At 43.9% G+C, this 17021-nt stretch overlaps 1 protein-coding gene across 3 annotated transcripts in view; it reads right to left on the minus strand.

The window, feature by feature from the left end:
* The window catches only part of arnt2 (aryl-hydrocarbon receptor nuclear translocator 2), a 391537-nt gene that overhangs the window by 250559 nt on the left and 123957 nt on the right, over nt 1-17021 (minus strand). The gene's annotated exons all lie outside the window — the stretch shown is intronic.

A 17021-nucleotide genomic window follows, 5' to 3' on the forward strand; every position in this document is an offset into this window, starting at 1 on the left:
CCCTTCAACTGAGTGGCTTGCTCGGCCATTTCAGGTAGCATTTTTTAAGAATCAACCACATTGCTGTGGATCTGGGGTCACATGCAAGTCAGGCCAGGTAAGGATGGCAGATTAGTCAACCAGATGGGTAGTTTCATGGTCATAGTTTCATGGCCTTCTAATTCCAGATTTTTATTGAACTCAAATTTCACCACCTGTCATGGTGGGATTCAAACCCCGGGTCCCCAGAGCATTAACCTGGGTGTCTGGGTAACTAATCCAGTGACAATACCACTACACCAGCAGCTCCCCTCATCCATGCCCATTTCCACCTCCAGACTTGACAACTCCCATGCTCTCCTTGCCTGTCACCTGTTCCCTTCAGTCCTCTATAAATTCAACTAATCCAAAATTCTGCTCTCAGCATCCTATCACATGCCAGCACCACTAAGAAGATTGGCTTCTGGTACCTCAATGTCTCCAATTAATTCTCACTCATGCTTTAACTCACTTGAACCCCCTGTAGCCCTTCAACCCACCAACCTTCACCTTCCCAAGAACCACCTGTGTGACATGAACCCAAGATCCCGGTTGAGGCCATCCTCATGTGTGCGGAACTTGGCTATCAGTCTCTGCTCAGCGACTCTGCGCTGTCGTGTGTCGTGAAGGCCGCCTTTGAGAACGCTTACCCGAAGATCAGAGGCCGAATGCCCGTGACCGCTGAAGTGCTCCACCACAGGAAGAGAACAGTCTTGCCTGGTGATTGTCGAGCAGTGTTCATTCATCCGTTGCCGTAGCGTCCGCATGGTTTCCCCAATGTACCATGCCTCTGGACATGTTCCTGTGGGGGAGCACTTCAGCGGTCACGGGCATTCGACCTCTGATCTTCGGGTAAGCGTTCTCCAAGGCAGCCTTCACGACACACGCCAGTGCAGAGTCGCTGAGCAGAAACTGATAGCCAAGTTCCGCACACATGAGGACGGCCTCAACCAGGATCTTGGGTTCATGTCACACTATTGGTAACCCCCACAGCTTGCCTGGACCTGCAGAATCTCACTGGCTGTCCTGTCAGGAGACAATACACATTTCTTTAACCTGTGCCTAATACTCTCTCCACTCACATTGTCTGTATCTTTAAGACTTGATTAGCTGTAAAGATTCGTATTCTAATCAGTATTCTGTAACTTGAGTTTGTGTCTCTGTATGCCCTGTTTATAGTAAGAAGTCTCACAACACCAGATTAAAGTCCAACAGGTTTATTTGGTAGCAAATACCATAAGCTTTCGGAGCGCTGCTCCTTCGTCAGATGGAGTGGAAATGTGCTCTCAAACAGGGCACAGAGACACAAAATCAAGTTACAGAATACTGATTAGAATGCGAATCCCTACAGCCAGCCAGGACTTAAAGGTACAGACAATGTGGGTGGAGGGAGCATTAAACACAGGTTAAAGAGATGTGTATTGTCTCCAGACAGAACAGCTAGTGAGATTCTGCAAGTCCAGGAGGCAAGCTGTGGGGGTTACTGATAATGTGACATAAATCCAACATCCCGGTTTAGGCCGTCCTTACTGTGTTCACCCCAGTCCAACGCCGGCATCTCCACGCCTTGTTTATGAGCAGATATCCACTCCATTTGACGAAGGAGCAGCGCTCCGAAAGCTAATGGCATTTGCTACCAAATAAACCTGTTGGACTTTAACCTGGTGTTGTTAAAACTCTTACCGTATTCCTAAGACAGGATATAGGCAATAAAAGAAACAAAAGCCTGTAATTATAAGTAGTCAGGAATGAGATTTGTACTTATTACGAACATTCCAATGGTACAAATACCTATGCTTACCAAAACACTGACAGGATGGACATCTAAGAAAATCTTGTAACTTCTTCTGCTCGCATGGCCATCATTAGGGCCAGGGAAACGAGGAACCTGGAAACAGTGTGAAGGAAGACACCTGGTGCTGTGTATCAAACATGTGGAATGTCAGGCCTCATTGGGAGTTTTGTAACAGTCAAAAAGGGCATTTTTGAAACCGTCCTTAGGGACTCTGTCCATGAGGGGCGATATCATGCATGAACTCTCAGAACTGACCATGTAGGGAGTAACCAATTCCTGATCACCACAGGTTCCCAACAAATATACAGAGGAGCATAAGAAAGGAGTTCCTTTCCTTGTTCCTCACCTTGTAGCTGGATATCTCAGTCTCTCAGTCCTAGGACATCACTGCAGGAGTTCCTCAGGATAGTGTCCTGGACACTTAGCTGTCTCATCAATGACCTTCCCTCCATCATCAGGTCATAAGTAGGGATGTTCGCAGATGATTGCAAAATGTTAAGCACCAATATGCGACTCCTCAGATACTGCAGCAGTCCATGCACGTATACAGCAGGACCTAGACAACATTCAAACATGGGCTGATAAGCCATATAAATACTCTGACTACAACAGCAGGTCAGAGGCTGAGAATTCTACTATAAGTAAGTCGCCTCCTTGACCCTCCAAAGCCACATTTACAAGGAACAAGTCAGGAGTGTACTGGAATACTCTCCACTTGCCTGGGTGAATGCAGCTCTTACAACACTCTCAGGAAGTCTGGCACAATGCAGGAAAAAACAGCTTGTTGGACTGGCAACCCAATCACTGCCTTCAACATTCACTCCCTCCACCACAAATGCATAGTAGCAATGGTACCATCTATAAGATGCACTGCAGAAACTTACCACGGCTTTGCAGTCAGCACCTTCCAAACTTGTGACCTCTACCATCCAGAAGAACGCATGGAAACACCACCAAGTTCTCCTCCAAGCCACTCACATCCTGACTTGGAAATATATCACCATACCTTCACTGTTGCTGGGTCAAACTCCTGTAACACCCTTCCTAACGGCACTGTGGATGCTCCTACACCACATGGACTGTAGTGGTTCAAGAATGCAACACACCACCGCCTTTGCAAGGGAAATTAAGGATGGGCAATAAACGCTGACCACATCTCATGAATAAATTATTTTAAAAATTAGCGCACACATCAAAAGTTGCATCATTTCCTCAGAAAAATGTCAGACCAGCATGCCAGGATGAATAGAGACTTAGGGGGCTAGCTAGGTTGGGTAAGAGAAAAGTTTGAGAATATTGTTCAGGGAACATGTAACCTCCCGATTGAGGTAACAGAGAGTTGGAGCAGGAAGTGCCAGTTTTCTGAGGTTGGGTTAAAGACAGAATGCCTGAGTGAGAGAGACCAGTTGTTTACTGTGGGTCAAAGAAAAAAGATGAAAGGGCAAGGCTGGGACTGAGGGCAAGATTCAGCTTTGTGGATATCATTCCAACAACTGGACAACCTCATAGTTTCAAGTGGATTGGGAGGATTCAGTTTCAGCAGGGTATTTATAAAATAAAGATAGAAGTGGTCATTTTTGTAAATTTTGCTTTTCATGGCGAGGTCCTCACTGGTGGTATTCGTTTGTTCACCAGCCAGTGGGCTATTCACATCCTTGCGATTTTGAAGCATAGTTCAATGAAGTCACATCAAAATGTTGTGATCCTATACCATTATTTATTCTATTTGAGTCTGAATACTCGTAATGGTTCACACGTTACACCTCCAGGTAAGTCCTACAGTCTGAGATTCTAAAATGAGAAGATATCCTAACATCCGTCAGATCACCTTCTTGATGCTGTACCCTATTTTTTCCTGAGGTAACTGTTACTAATAGTGCACTGCAAATTATAACATATTTATCTGTTTTTCCAACGATTTCAAAATCAGGCGAACAGAGAGTTTCAAAAGTCAGAGTCATACAGCGCAGAAAACTCCCATTGAGTCTGCACCGACAACTACCACCACTAGAGGTGTGCTATTCCCATTTTCCTGCATTGTCCCATATCCTTGAATGTTATAAAAACAGAAAATGCTGGAGAAACTCAGCAGGTCTGACAGCATCTATGGAGAGAGAATAGAGTAACGCTTCAAGTCTGGATGGCCCTTCATCAGAGTTGCCCATTTATTTTTTTTATATTTATATAAAAGTTTTTTAAAGTTCATTTATTTATTAGTCACAAGTAGGCTTGCGTTACCACTGTAATGAAGTTACTGTGAAAATCCCCTAGTTGCCACACTCTGGCGTCTATTTGGGTACACTGAGGGAGAATTTAGCATGGCCAATGCACCTAACCAGCACGCCTTTCAGACTGTGGGAGGAAACCGGAGTACCCAGAGGAAACCCACACAGGGAGAACATGCAGACCCTGCACAGACAGTGACCCAAGCCGGGAATCAAAGCCAGGTCCCTGGTGCTGTGAGGCAGCAGTGATAACCATTGTGCCATTTGCTGACTGTTTCGTGTCTGGATAACCCTTCGTCATAGCAGAGTTTCTCCAGCATTTTCTGTTTTCGTTTCAGATTCCAGCATATGTAACATTTTGCCTTTATTCCTGAGTATTATATTTCAAGTGCTCATCCAACCGAATTCATAATGGGCAACAAGGAGATGGCAGACCAGCTGAACAAATACTTTGGATCTGCCTTCACTGAGGACATAGATAACCTTCCAAAAATACTAGGGAACAGAGGGTCTAGCATGAAGACGGAACTGAAAGAAATCCTCATTAGTCAGGAAACTGTATTGGGGAAATTCCTGGGATTAAAACCCAATAAGTCCCCAGGGCCTGATGCTCTGCATCCCAGAGTACTTAAGGAAATGGCACTAGAAATAGTGGACACATTGGTGATCATTTTCCAGCATTCTATAGACTCTGGAAGAGTTCCAATGGATTGGAATGTAGCTAACGTAACCCCACTTTTTAAAAAAGGAGGGAGAGAAAACAGGGAATTATAGACTGGTTAGCCTGACATCGGTGGTGGAGAAAATGCTGGAGTCAATTATTAAGGATGTAATAACTTAGCATTTGGAAACCGGTGACAGGATCGGTCCAAGTCAGTATGGATTCACTAAAGGGAAATCGTGCTTAACAAATGTTCTGGAATTTTTTGAGGATGTGACCAGCAGAGTGGACAAGGGTAAACCCACGGATCTTGTGTATCTGGACTTCCAAAAGGCTTTTGACAAGGTCCCACACAAGAGATTAGTGAGCAAAATTAAAGCTCATGGTATTGGGGATAATGTATTGACGTGGATAGAAAACTGGTTGGCAGACAGGAAGCAGAGAGTGGGAATAAACGGGTCCTTTTCACAGTGGCAGGCAGTTCCGCAGGGTTCAGTGCTGGGACCCCAGCTATTCACAATGTACATTAATGACTTGGACAAAGGAATTGAATGTCTCCACATTTGCAGATTACACTAAGTCAGGTGGCAGTGTGTGCTGTGAGGAGGATGCTAAGAGGCTGCAGGGTGACTTGGATAGGCTGGCTGAGTGGGCAAATACTTGGCAAATGCAATATAATGTGGATAAATGTGAGGTTATCCACTCTGGTGGCAAAAACAGGAAGGAAGATTATCTGAATGGTGGCAGTTTAGGAAAAGGGGAAGTGCAATGTGACCTGGGTGTGTATCATGGTGGAACAGTCGCTGAAGGTTGGCATGCAGGTACAGCAGGCAGTGAGGAAAGTTAATGGCATGCTGGCCTTTATAGGGGGAGGATTTGAGGATAGGAGTAAGGATGTCTTGCTGCAGCTATGATGTGGAGATGCCGGCGTTGGACTGGGGTAAACACAGTAAGAAGTTTAACAACACCAGGTTAAAGTCCAACAGGTTTATTTGGTAGCAAAAGCCACAAGCTTTCAGAGCCTTAAGCTCCCTCTTCAGGTGAGTGGGAATTCTGTTCACAAACAGGGCATATAAAGACACAAACTCAATTTACAGAATAATGGTTGGACTGCACATACTTACAGCTAATCAAGTCTTAAAGGTACAAACAACGTGAGTGGAGAGAGCATTAAGACAGGTTAAAGAGATGTGTATTGTCTCCAGACAGGACAGCCAGTGAAATTCTGCAAGTCCAGGCAAGCTGTGGGGATTACAGATAGTGTGACATGAACCCAATATCCCGGTTGAGGCCGTCCTCACGTGTGCGGAACTTGGCTATCAGTTTCTGCTCAGCAACTCTGTGCCTTCGTGTGTCGTGAAGGCCGCCTTGGAGAACGCTTACCCGAATATCAGAGGCCGAATGCCCGTGACCGCTGAAGTGCTCCCCAACAGGAAGAGAACAGTCTTGCCTGGTGATTGTCGAGCAGTGTTCATTCATCCGTTGTTGCAGCGTCTGCATGGTTTCCCCAATGTACCATGCCTCGGGACATCCTTTCCTGCAGCGTATCAGGTAGACAACGTTGGCCGAGTTGCAAGAGTATGTAACGTGTACCTGGTGGATGGTATTCTCACATGAGATGATGGCATCTGTGTCGATGATCCGGCACGTCTTGCAGAGGTTGCTGTGGCAGGGTTGTGTGGTGTCGTGGTCACTGTTCTCCTGAAGGCTGGGTAGTTTGCTGCGGACAATGGTCTGTTTGAGGTTGTGCGGTTGTTTGAAGGCAAGAAGTGGGGGTGTGGGGATGGCCTTGGCGAGATGTTCGTCTTCATCAATGACATGTTGAAGGCTCTCCGCTCCGGGGAAGTACTGGACGACGAAGGGTACTCTGTCCACCGTGTCCCGTGTTTGTATTCTGAGGAGGTCGGTGCAGTTTTTCGCTGTGGCGTGCCGGAACTGTCGATCGATGAGTCGAGCACCATATCCTGTTCTTATGAGGGCATCTTTCAGCGTCTGGAGGTGTCTGTTGCGATCTTCCTCATCCGAGCAGATCCTGTGAACACGGAGGGCTTGTCCGTAGGGGATGGCTTCTTTAACATATTTAGAGTGGAAGCTGGAGAAGTGGAGCATCGTGAGATTATTCGTGGGCTTGTGGTATAGTGAGGTGCTGAGGTGACCGTCCTTAATGGAGATGCGTGAGTCCAAGAATGCAACCGATTCCGGAGAGTAGTCCATGGTGAGTCTGATGGTGGGATGGAACTTGTTGATGTCATCATATAGTTGTTTCAGTGATTGTTCACCATGAGTCCTGAAGAAGGAGCTTAAGGCTCTGAAAGCTTGTGGCTTTTGCTACCAAATAAACCTGTTGGATTTTAACCTGGTGTTGTTAAACTTCTTACTGTGCTGCTGCAGTTATACAGGGCTTTGGTGAGGCCACACCTTGAGTACTGAGAGTGGTTTTGGTCTCCTAGTCTAAGGAAGGACATTCTTGTTATTGAGGGAGTCCAGTGAAGGTTCACCAGGCTGATTCAAGGAATGGCAGGGCTGACATAAGAAGAGAGACTGAATCGACTGGGCTTGTACTCACTGGAATTGAGAAGAATGAGAGGGATCTCGTAGAAACATATAAAATCCTGATTGAACTGGGCAGGCTCGATGCAGGAAGAATGTTCTCAATGTTGGGGAAATTCAGAACTAGGGGTCACAGTCTAAGAATAAGGGGGTAAACCATTCAGGACTGAGATGAGGAAGAACTTCTTCACTCAGAGAGTTGTGAACCTGTGGAATTCTCTATCTCAGAAAGCTGCTGGGGCCAGTTCGTTCGATATGTTCAAGGAGGAGCTGGACGTGGCCCTTGCGGCTAAAGGCATCAAGGGGTATGAAGAGAAGCAGGAGTGGGGTACTGAAAGTGCATGATCATATTAAATGGTGGCGCAGGCTCAAAGGGCCAAATGGCCTACTCCTGCACCTATTTTCTATGTTTCCAAATATTTTTCTAAAGGTTGTAAGGTTTCCGGCCTCCACTACCTTCCAGGCAGCACATTCCAGATTTCCACCACCCTCTGAGTGAAGAAATGTTTTTTCAAATCCCCTCTGAATCTCCTGCCCCTTACCCTAAAACTAGCCTTCTTGTGATTGACCCCCTCAGCCAAGCCCTACTCACCCTGTCCATACCCCCCCCCCCCCCCCCCTCATAATCTTATACACCTCAATCATATTCCTCCTCGGCCTTCTCTGTTCCAAAGAAAACAATCCAAGCCTATCCAGTATCTCCTTATAGCTCAAATGCTCCATCCCAGGGAACATCCTGGTGAACCTCCTCGCTATAGTGAGATGATCAGAACTGCACACAGTACTCCAACTGTGGCCTAACCACGCTCTGTACAACTCCAACATTACCTCTTTGCTCTTATACTCTATGCCACAACTGAAAAAAACAAGTGCCGCATATGCCTTCTTCTATTCTATTCACATGCTCTGCCGACTTCAGGGATCTGTGAAAGTACTCCAAGATCCATCTGTTCCTCTGAGCTTCCCGTCATTCATTAAACACTCATTCATCAAAAACTCATTCATCATTTGAAATTTTAAAGATATGAAAGTCAACGGAGAATACTCCTTAAATTCAGAGACTGAGATAGACACACATAGAAAAGCACGTGGTTAAAACCATCTTTTATCTCACCGTTCCATTCAAAAACAACAATTCAGTAAAAGATAGTTAAAATTCCCTCAATGAACGTCCTCCTTCCACATAATGTGACAGGATTTCCCATTACCCTCAGTTTTTCTAATGACTTGAAAAAGTACAAGGTGAAGTTTGAAAAGTTTTTATTGGTAACGTTCCAAAGGGACTACACCTCAGAAATATGCACAGTTAATGGGAGTGATCAACAGCTCATTGTTTTGAAGAAATGTTTAATCATGCAATCTTCAGCGTGTTTCCAGCAGCTTCTGATTTTAATTCAGCTTTCCAACATTCACAGTTTCTATCCTTTTATTTCTAGCTATTTATTTATCCAGCTGCAATAGGTAAGGGTATGAAAGCAATCTTGAGCAAATATTTTTCGCAGTAAAATGCATATGAATCGCTTCCTGGCCATTCTCTTTCCTGTGCTGCAATCCCCAGGACCCTCCCTCCTGATAGAAAGCCAGCATGCTTGCTCAGATTTCCTGCAATTTCAGCATCAGATTTTAGTGGTATCATCAGAATAGACTAATTACATGCAGTTTATTGGCTGATGTGAACATTTATTCTGGAAAAATAGAAGTTTCTTCCGGCCACTGGGCTACTATTTTAATTTATTGGCAGGTGTCATAAAAACAACTCAGCGCATAATTTTCTTTATAAAACGACGACAGTCAGAGCTGCTCAAGCAGGGACTCTCACAGTGTGTCCCCCATTAGTTCAGCTTTTTCCTGCAACCTTCTGCTCAAACAGTCTTTATCCAGCAAGTTTCGAGATATATGAGCTGATCTCAACATATTAAGAGCAACGGGCCATCTGGAACCTTGGTAAACATAAGAACATAAGAAATAGGAGCAGGAGTAGGCCATCTAGCCCCTCGAGCCTGCCCCGCCATTCAACAAGATCATGGCTGATCTGAAGCGAATCAGTTCCACTTACCCGCCTGCTCCCCATATCCCTCAATTCCCTTATCGATCAGAAATCTATCTACCCGTGATTTAAACATATTCAACGAGGTAGCCTCCACCACTTCAATGGGCGGAGAATTCCAGAGATTCACTACCCTCTGAGAGAAGAAGTTCCCCCTCAACTCTGTTCTGAACTGGCCCCTCACTTATTTTGAGGCTGTGCCCTTTAGTTCTGGTTTCCCTTCTAAGTGGAAAGAATCTCTCTACCTCTACCCTATCCAGCCCCTTCATTATCTTATATGTCTCTATAACATCACCCCTCAGCCTTCTAAACTCCAACGAGTACAGACCCAATCTGTTCAATCTCTCTTCATAAGCTACACCCCTCATCTCCGGTATCAACCTGGTGAACCTTCTCTGCACTCCCTCCAAGGCCAATATATCCTTTCGCAAATAAGGGGACCAAAACTGCACACAGTATTCCAGTTGCGGCCTCACCAGTGCCCTGTATAGTTGCAGCAAGACCTCCCTGCTTTTATATTCTATCCCCCTCGCGATAAAGGCCAACATTCCATTCGCCTTCTTGATCACCTGCCGCATCTGCACACTGAGTTTTTGCGATTCGTGCACAAGGACTCCCAGGTCCCTCTGCACAGTAGCATGATGTAATTTTTCTCCATTTAAATAATATTCCAACTTACTATTATTTCTTCCAAAGTGGATAACCTCACATTTGCCAACGTTATATTCCATCTGCCAGCTCCTCGCCCACTCGCTCAGCCTATCCAAATCTCTCTGCAGACTTTCCGCGTCCTCCACGCAATTCGCTTTCCCACTCATCTTCGTGTCATCAGCAAACTTTGATACCCTACACTCAGTCCCCTCCTCCAGATCATCTATGTAAATGGTAAACAGTTGAGGCCCCAGCACCGATCCCTGCGACACGCCACTGGTCACCAACTGCCAACCAGAAAAGCACCCATTTATTCCAACTCTCTGCTTCCTGTTAGATAGCCAATCCCCAATCCACGCCAACACCTTACCCCCAACTCCGTGTACCCCAATCTTCTGCAGCAACCTTTTGTGAGGCACCTTATCGAATGCCTTCTGGAAATCTAAAAACACCGCATCCACCGGTTCCCCTCTGTCAACCACACTAGTCACATCTTCATAAAAATCCAGTAAATTCATCAAACACGACTTTCCCTTCATGAATCCATGCTGCGTCTGCTTGATCGAACCATTCTTATCCAGGTGTCCTGATATTTCCTCTTTAATGATGGACTCCAGCATCTTCCCAACTACGGACGTTAAGCTAATGATGGCATCGAGAGTCTACCTCCTCAACGAAGGGAAATTAGGAATTAAGAAAGGCGGGCAAAACAGAGAAGATGGTGGCATAGCAGTCAGTGGGTTAGTAATCCAGAGGCCTAGGCTAATGCTCTGGGGACATGGATTCAAATTTCAGCATGACAGCTGGTGGACTTTATATTCAATTAGTAGAAGACCATGAAATTGTTACAAAACCCTGTCCGGTCCTTCAGGGAAGGAAATCTGCCATCCTTACTTGGTCTGGCCATGTGATTCCAGACCCACAACAGTGTGGTTGACTGCCCTCTGAAATGACCTAGCAAGCCAATCAGTTCAAGGGCAATTAGGGATGGGCAACAAATGCTGGCCTTGCCAGTGACACTCATATCCCATAAAGAACAAAGAACAAAGAAAATTACAGTGCAGGAACAGGCCCTTCCGCCCTCCAAGCCTGCACCGACCATGCTGCCTGACTTAACTAAAACCCCCTACGCTTCCGGGAACCATATCCCTCTATTCCCATCTCATTCATGTACTTGTCAAGACGCCCCTTAAAAGTCACTACCGTATCCGCTTCCACTACCTCCCCCGGCAATGAGTTCCAGGCACCCACCACTGTGTGTAAAAAATCTGCCTCGTACATCTCTTTTAAAACTTGCCCCTTGCACGTTAAACCTGTGCCCCCTAGTAATTGACTCTTCCACCCTGGGAAAAAGCTTCTGACTATCCACTCTGTCCATGCCTCTCATAATCTTGTAGACTTCTATCAGGTCTCCCCTCAACCTCCGTCGCTCCAGTGGGAACAAACCAAGTTTCTCCAACCTCTGCTCATAGCTAATGCCCTCCATACCAGGCAACATCCTGGTAAATCTTTTCTGTACCCTCTCCAAAGCTTCCACATCCTTCTGGTAGTGTGGCGACCAGAATTGAACACTATATTCCAAGTGCAGCCTCACTAAGATTCTATAAAGCGTCAACATGACTTGCCAATTTTTAAACTCAATACCCCGGCCGATGAAGGCAAGCATGCCGTATGCCTTCTTGACTACCTTCTCCACCTGCATTGCCACTTTCAGTGACCTGTGTACCTGTACACCCAGATCCCTTTGCCTATCAAGACTCCTCAGGGTTCTGCCATTTACTGTATATTTCCTATCTGTATTAGACCTTCCAAAATGCATTACCTCACATTTGTCCGGATTAAACTCCATCTGCCATCTCTCCGCCCAAGTCTCCAACTGATCTATATCCTGCTGTATCCTCTGATGGTCCTCATCGCTATCCGCAAGTCCACCAACCTTTGTGTCATCCGCAAACTTACTAATCAATCCAGTTACATTTTCCTCCATATCATTTATATATATTACAAACAGCAAAGGTCCCAGCACTGATCCCTGAGGAACACCACTAGTTACAGCCTTCCATTCAGAAACCCCATGAAAGAATAATAAACATGGAAACAGAGTGAATTTAGGTACAGAACAAGAAATGAAGGAAGGGAAAAAAATGGATCCAGAGAGAGAAAGACGGATGAAAAGAGGCAGAAAGGAAGATAAGAATTGAGGAAAAAAAGTTAACTTACAACCTTCAGGAACGATATTCAATAGTTTAAATTGTTATTTTCTGGACAAGGTGAAACATTTTTCATATTGTTAAAGGGTAATTCTGCTGTTCAGCCTGAGGCTCAACTTTCTGCAGTGAGTTTAATTCACATTCAACATGCAAATCACGTTAATTCATAAAAATAACAGCGAGGTTGAGAGTGAGCAGATGTTCCATGAGGTTCACAGTGAAGCACTGCAAATCATCAGGACACCTGTGGCAATTCGCAAAAAACAGGGTATCTCTTCCCCACCACACGTTATGGATGAGTTATACATTAATAATGGCAAGTTGCACTAAACTCAACAATACTTTGTCAGCAAAATCCAGGCTAATGTACTCTGCATTTTACTATCAATGCCACCACAGGAGAAACTACATGTTACATTTAAAATATACTCATAAATAAGGAACCGAGAGAGAAAATGCTGGAAAATCTCAGCAGGTCTGGCAGCACCTGTAAAGAGAGAAAAGAGCTGGTGTTTTGAGTCCAGATTACCCTTTGTCAAAGCTCATAAATAAGGAACACAATTCAGTCCTTCTTAATTCATCCATCCAGTAAAGCCCTACACTCTCCATTTGCTACAGCCAGTGTTTCTTAAAAGAGAAAATGATTGGGAGCAGCTGATTTAAAAATAAAAAACTGTCCTTGTGAAACCCTATGAGGAGGTGACTGATCAGGTGGATGGGTGAAATGCAGAGAAGGTGGTGATCATGGACTTTGAGGAAGCTTTTGATAGCATATCACACTAGAAACTATTGAAAAAGATTAAAGCATATAGATTTAGGTGGGGCATGGGGTGGAAAACTGAACTAAAAATTAATTCAAAAAGAGCAAACAGACATTCGTTTCTTACAATGTTTGGAAATGGCGGGTGGTGTATTACAAAGTTCTATTCCAAGTCTGCTTCCAAGGGAGAAATTCTTTGACCTTGCTTTCTCTGCATTTGCTTCAGTCTTGTATTTCTCCCGTGTTTACTGTGTTGTCCCTACTCCTTGTACCCAAGTGTTTTCACAAACTACACATCAGCCGACACTCCCCCCTCAGCCCCTGTCCTACACCCTGAGACCACACGCCTGACCCCCAAGATTTCATATGGCCCAAAATGTCTCATGTTCTCCCATTCCCCAGGCTTTCTTTTCTTTTTCAGCCTCCTAGGAGCTGGATCTCCCTGCCCCCACCCTATTAGAATTCTTCCCGCCCAAATCTCATTCCTCCAGACATTCTCCATAAGATCTCACTCGGGTTCAAAGCTCAGCTTTCAAGTACCCTTGAGCAATCAGACTTTCCCAGGTCCCAAGTGCTCCACAGAAGCCTGACTTTCTGCATCCATGATGTGGAGATGCCGGCGTTGGACTGGGGTAGACACAGTAAGAGTTTTAACAACACCAGGTTAAAGTCCAACAGGTTTATTTGGTAGCAAATGCCATTAGCTTTCGGAGCGCTGCTCCTTCGTCAGATGGAGTGGATTTCCATTGGGAATACTTTAACCTGGTGTTGTTAAAACTCTTTCCGCATCCACCCAGAGCCCACCAAAACAACCCTCTAAAGCACCAATATTTCATCCAATACTGCTAAGGTGTTTGCTTTTTAATCCACAAGCAATGTCATTGGAGATCAACTATTTTTGTAAGTGATCAATTTTCTTAGTTCTTATCACAAATTAGCCCCAAATAGATCTGACTTCAGACATAATAGGAATTTAAGATCTCACTATCTGCAAATATAGTTCGTAAGCAACTAAAAATGTGCAGTTTTTCTTCAATGTTTTAAAAAAAGTAAACTTTAAGGAAATGGATCATGCAAAGGGCTAGGGAACAGAAATTCACAGAAAATTATCCCCACAGCTGAGAGAGAACATGGTGAGGCTCATTACAAAAAGTTGTGAAGTACACAAGGCACCATAATTCAAGGACAACTTTGCACAATAGCATAGATACCATAAGCATGTCAAAAGCAAAATACTGTGGCCAACAGAAATTTGAAACAAGAAATATTGAGAATACTCAACAGGGCGGGCAGCATTTGTGAAGAGAGAAAAGGCTAGTATTTCAGGTCGATGACTTTAAGCTTGTCCTTCTGCGGTACTATGTTGCAATTATTTTTAATGTGAAGACAGACAATTTTGTTTTAATAGGGATAAGAGTCTACCAAGGGATAATTAAGCACAGCCACACACTATTGACCTTCTCACAGCACTTTTGAGTTCTTGCTTTCACAGGGGTAGGAAATTTATATTGTGTTCTAGGTGGCAAAGTCAGAACGGTATTTAATGAAATGTTGAATATTAGTCAATCACCGAATTACTAGCTGTAGACGGCTTGGGAAGTGGAAGAGTACATTGTGACAAAGGAATAAAAACTAAATATTGTAAATTGAAAACAAGATTAAAAACTCTCTTTTAATTAAATGTAATGGACCACAGACACAAAAGTCAAAAAATGGCACAGGCTTGAAGACATGCTGTATTTCTCAATTACTTAATCATAATGGAATTTTTCAAACTATCTAACAACTAAGAAATTTTAAACCCGACAACAGGCCGCTTGTAAAGACAGCTCTGTAAATGTCAACAAGGACATCAAGATAAATTAGTTCTCAGCCTCTTGAGCACAGCAATGGCAGCATGTGAAAAATGGCTGCTGGCTGCAGTAGATAATAGTTTATTCTGCAAGTTCTTGTTTGGGCTCAGAATCCAGTAGCATTGTTTTCACCATTTTCTCTGTAAATTTCCCATGACGCTGGCCCACTGCCAGAATAATGTGTGAATTCAGACAAACTGCACATGCATATTTTTCCAATGTTGTTGGCAGTTTTCTGAACATGGCCTGGTGCTAAAAGGAGGTTCCAGAACAAAATTGCTGGAAGAGGTGAAAAGTTGCTTTAATAAAACAAGCAAGTTCACACCTATATAAAAATAAAGAATGCTGGACATACTCAGCAAGTCGGACAGCATTGGTGGAGAGAAACAGAGTTCACATTTCAAATCAATGCCCTTTTGTTAGAACAAAAGGAAACAGGTGAATGGGACCACCATCAATTCCAAGTTCCTCCCCAAGTCACATATCATGCTAACTTGAATATATATCAGTGTTCCATTACTGTCACTAGATCAAAGTCCAGGAACTCCCTGCCGAACCCCTACAGCACTGCAAGAGCATCTTCACCATATGGACTGCAACGATTCAAGGTGGTTGCTCATCACCACCTTCTCAAGAGCCACCACGATTACAATAAATGTTCAGAGTGTTTACCAACATTACTTTTAGCCAATGAGCTGGAGGTGGTGTGGTATTTATACAGCAAACAAAGTCTACTTACTCAGAAAACTGCAAAAGAAAGCCAATGTAGAGAGAGTCTTCGCAAACTACAACAAACAGAATTATGAGTGTAACTACATCTTTTGATAAAGGCAGGGCAATTTCCCGAGCAAAATGGAGTAAACAGACGATAATCATTTAATACAAATTGTGTGTGTAGAATAAATCCCAGCAACTTACAACAGTGCAGTTGGGAGTGATGGAGAATTCTGTCCCATACTGGTCATGCCACTATGCAGAGCTAAATGTTGGCTTTGCTAGTAACACCCATTTCCCAAGAATGAGTCATATAAATCTTGCTCTACTCATTGTCATAGCATGCAACTGAAATGCAAGATAGAAGTTGTGCAGGTTTAACAAAGATTCAGCAGATGGCTTAGCGATATCAAGCTACTTGGGAAGATATCTTTCACTTCACATCCTTCACCTTCCCCACTCCATTAGCTGCTCCAGCATACTATCTCCTGGCCTGCATCACCATAATATTGTTAACTGATTCAATCATTCACCAGCTGGTGTGTCAACAGCCAAGCAAACCTGGATGGAATTGCATTAGAAACCGTTCAGAGAAGGTACACTGATTCCTGGGATGAAGGGGTTATCTTATGAGAAAGGTTGGCCCTGCATCCATTGGAGTTTAGAAGAATGAGGGGCAATCCTATTGAAACATAAACGATCCTGAGGGGATTTAACAACGTGGCTGTTGAGAGCATGTTTCCCCTTACGGAAGAAGCTAGGACTAGGGGACAGAGATTAAAATGAAGGGCTTCCCATTTAAAATGGAGACGAGGAGAAATGTTTACTCTCAAAGGATCATTAGTTCATGGAATTCTCCTTCCAGAGAGCAGTGGAGGCAGAGTTGTAGAATATCTTACGGCTGAGTTCAATAGATTATTAATTGACAGAAGAGTCAAAGTTTATAGGAAGTAGACAAAAAAGTGGAACTGAGGCCACAATCAGATTAGCCGTAAACTTATCAAATAGCAGAACAAGCCAAAGGGCTAAATGGGCAACTCATACTCCTTACTCGTTATGTTTGTATATTCGTCAAGAGCACGTGACATTTCTTCCTGTATCATCATCTACCCTCATGCCTCCAAGTCCATAATTCAATTATTTATTTATTGGTCATTGGAGTCGTCCAAAAACTTTACAACAAACATTTCAGATGTGGATAACCCATCATTCTCATGGCTTAACAAATCAGAAGAACCTTACCAATAATATACATTACTGGACAATTCAGAAATAAAGAAGACCAAGAAAATTATCAGGTTCAACTACAAAACTGATATCAGACTCAAAAGAGAGAAAGAAAGTCAATCACTTCCAGCCTGGTAAATTAATTTCAACGCAAGTGTGATGTATTATATTTTGGTCAGAAGAATAAGCATTATTCACATTAAACATTATTTGCATCAACTACCTCGCATTAAGTTGATGTTTCTCTAAACCCGAGCTATGACTGTAACACTACACTCTGCACTCTCTCCTTCCCTTTTCTATGAACAGA

This window comes from Mustelus asterias, chromosome 24 (genome assembly GCF_964213995.1).
Source record: "Mustelus asterias chromosome 24, sMusAst1.hap1.1, whole genome shotgun sequence".
NCBI lineage: Eukaryota > Metazoa > Chordata > Chondrichthyes > Carcharhiniformes > Triakidae > Mustelus > Mustelus asterias.